Genomic DNA, 3,913 nt, shown 5'->3' on the forward strand with positions numbered 1-3,913 from the left:
CAAAATAGATTACATTAACAAATAAGTGTGTCCCTTTGCTCATTTGGTAAAAACCTTGCAATCAATACTTTGCAAAACTTTGCAGAGTGTACTCTGTGTTACATAAATTTGGTTTTATCACTGTGTATATGATTTGTCTTGTGATTCCAGAAAATAATTAGTACCTCTAGGTTTTCTTAAACTTTTTTTTTTAAAAAACGGTGGAAATTTTTTTCTTGGTCAAGTCTTGAGGATGGAGAAGAAAAAAAAAATATATATATATTTAATAATACATTAATTTGTGTATATATATATGTGTGTGTGTGTGTGTGTATATATATATATATATATATATATATACATATATATATATATATATATATATATATATTTCCACTAAATTCTAGAAATCCCAGAATAGAAACATTAGATACTGAAGTAAGGTTCAGTGTAAAGTACATCCTACATCTGAATGTGCCTGATATATGTTGGCTCTGGGAATTACCATCATTCACAGTGTTGATATTGCCTCCAAAGTTTAAAGTCTGATTGATGGAAGTGTCTATTCATTGAAAGTGGTTTGACTTAAAGACTCCCTGGTGGCTGAGCTCTTATTTGTGAATTTTAGTGAAAGCTCTTTATTCACTTATTCTACTGGTATTCCCTGGGCTGCCATCAGGTAAAATTCTGTTCTGTCTCTCCCTGGCATACTGTTATGTCATTTTACTATTTAAGAGCAAGAGAGGTGAACATGACTTCTTATAGAAGCTTTCCACAGTACACAGATAATCCTTTATTAGTTAAATGTACACTACCAGTACCTACCACAGAGGGAAAGTAATGCTTGATGTGAGAGTATGTAGCAGGGAGAACTGACTGATCTTGTCCATCAGGAAGGATTTTCTGATGCAGGAACATTTACATTTAAAGCCAGAAGATTGAGAAGGTGAAGCCAAGCAAAGTGTAGGAGAACAGGTCTAGACAAAGAAAGTGGCTGTGAGAACACCTGAGGTGGAAAAGCTGGACTCATCTGGGGAGCTGAGAAAGGACCCGTTTGCCTGGAACTTAGTAGAGAGTGCATCATATAATCATAATTCATCCTGAGACATGAGGCAGGGAGGCAGGCACAATGCCCTGGGACTTAGAAGACAGGGCAAGGAACTCAGTTAGCAAGGACGGTATGATAATTGTGGGAGAAATACAAAGGATGTATGAAATGACCGTATGTCACTGCTGGGTCTCACGAAGTTCAGAAGGTCAGAGATGGCTTCACAGGGGAATTGTGTACATACTTTTTCACCTGTACCTGGTCTTCTAATGGTACCTCTCGAAGAGCCAAGACCTTTGTCTCTCCCTGCTGCTATGGCCCCACCCCTGGCAGAAGTTACAGGTGCACATCAGTCTGTCCTGAGATATTCACAGCTAAGGAGACAAAGCAGAGATGAGCAGCTCTGTCACAGGACCAGATTTCAGGAGAGAGTATTTTATGAGAGTCCACATCAAAGTGTCAGTTTGGCCACAACAAAGTTCAGTTGAATAAAATGACTGTAGAAAGTTTTGATTTTAGGTTAATCTTAATGTATATATTTAAGTACATTGGGCCAAATTTTACCCTCAGTTATACTAGTAAATGTTTAACCATCTACTCTCCATAAAACAAACAAAAAACCAAAAATAAAAACCTAGTTTGTAACAGTCACCAATTTTTGTAGTATAAATATTCCCACCGTGGCATTCCAAGCTCCCAACGTAAAGTCACTGAATGTAGATTTGGGAAGTGATGAGAAAATCGTTTCTCTTTCTCTCTCTCTCTGAAATATAACTGACATCACCATTATTTTGAAAACCATTCCTCTTGAACTTCAGTATACCCCTGCATTACCTTTAGCTACAGAAGGGGACATGGAGTGTTAATTAAAAGAAATATATGAGCAGCATTTTTACATCTCCTGAAAGGAAAAAATGCCCCCAATGGTTTCCTGATATCATTCATAAATGTTGAGGGCACATACATTTCTGCATAATCACAGGTAATTTTACCAGTGACCTGCCTTTCACTTCTGACGTTAAGAAACAAACTGTGAAATGCTGGTATCTGAAATGTAAAATGTTGCAGTACATTTTCTATTCAGTCAAAATCGCTTCACAGAGACATTACAAGCTACCATTGTAACACAGACATAGAAAGATGTGAAATATTATACCCTGTAGTTATAACCTACGATTTTACTCCAATAAGCTATATAATATTAAAAGTACAATACTATGAACTACCATTCACATGAAGAAACTTCAGTTTCAGTTAGTTCTTCACTTCCGCAGGTGATCTGTATTTCTTAAATTACACGTAGCTAGGCATATGGGGCTATGACACAACATGTACCCTCGCACCCCTCCCATCGCGTCCCCACAGTCTCCGTTTCCACATCCAAATCCTATCCTCCTTCAGGGCTCTGCCTAAATCCTCCCTCCTCCTGTACGTCTCACTACCATCCCTGGTTACCAGGGTCTCTTTATTCTCTTACCTCATGACGGCTGTTTATCTCTACCATCATGGCCTTTGCTTTGTATCTGAAAATCCTTTATACAATTTATATGGCTACATGCGTGCACACACACACACACCCCCCCTGCTATATAAATACTCATACACATGTACCTACACATACACTGTGAACGTATGTACACACACACATACACACGTATATATTTAGGTGTCCATAGAAATATGTGTGTATTAAATACATTTAATATGTTCATTCAATATTTGTTCAATAAGTGAACTGAAATATATAATTTAAAGGTATAAAATATAACTATATTCATTGTGATATTGAGACGTAACATTTGTCTCAGTTACCTGTTGCTACCTAACAAACAATTCTAAACCTCAGTGGCTGGGACAGCACCATTTTGATATCTCTCATGGTTCTGTTGGTTGATCGGGATCCCGAGTAGTTCTCTTCCTGGTCTCACTTGGGTCTCAGGTAGCTGCGGTCAGATGAGCCTGGGGCCGAGGCCGTGGGGCTGCTGGGCTGCTCTCCCTCTCCATGGAACCCAGGGCCTCTCCTCCCCTCAGGAGATCTCTGAGTGTTCTCTCCAGCAGGACAGATAAACTGCTTACATGGACCATAGGAGCTGCCCATCCTTCTTAAGGTTTAGCTGGGACCTGGTAGTGTCACTTGCTCCATGATATAGGGCCAGCTTCGATCCTAGAACTTCTTGGCTAGGAAGATGACAAAGAATTTGTAGCCATCTTTAATCCACCACAGTATTCTTCACTAATCATCCTATTGGTGAAACTCACAAAACTTGAGAGCCAAAAGTTTCGTCACGATAATTTAATCAAATCCCCCCAGTTTACAAGTGAGGGTACTAAAGAAAGGTATGAGGAAACACAGATGGGTCAATGACCCTGATTGAAAATTTATATGTTTCATAGCATTTACCAAACTAGCTGGCATATAGTATGTTAGTCTGGCTCCTTAGATAAGTAGAAATCAAAATGGGGTTAAATTGTTCAGGAAATTCATTAGGGGGAAAACCAGTGAGAGAAATTGGGGCAGAGGGATGACAAAGGTTGAGCAAGCCATCCAACCTCTGTGCAGTCTGACCGCAAGTAAAGGGGAGAGGGAAAGAAGGAAAGACAGTTTGGCGGAAGCACCTTTGGTGCAGTACTTAGAAAAGACCAGTTAAGTTTTGGAGAGTCCTCAGGAAGCCCTTAAATAAAAATCATCATCGGAAGAGCCCTGAGTCTCCCAGGAATTCTCTGCCTTAGTATGCCTGCCATGTATAGCCACTGACTGGGAGCAGCCTCTGGGAAGTGTGGCTCCCAAACCAACATGGTGATGCACTGCAGAGCTCAGTGGCTGGGGCTGTCCGGTAACTATGGTCCATGCAGTTGATGACAGGAGAGATGTGTTCTGCTGGCCAA

Source organism: Vicugna pacos, chromosome 2 (assembly GCF_048564905.1).
Source record: "Vicugna pacos chromosome 2, VicPac4, whole genome shotgun sequence".
In the NCBI taxonomy this organism is placed as follows: domain Eukaryota; kingdom Metazoa; phylum Chordata; class Mammalia; order Artiodactyla; family Camelidae; genus Vicugna; species Vicugna pacos.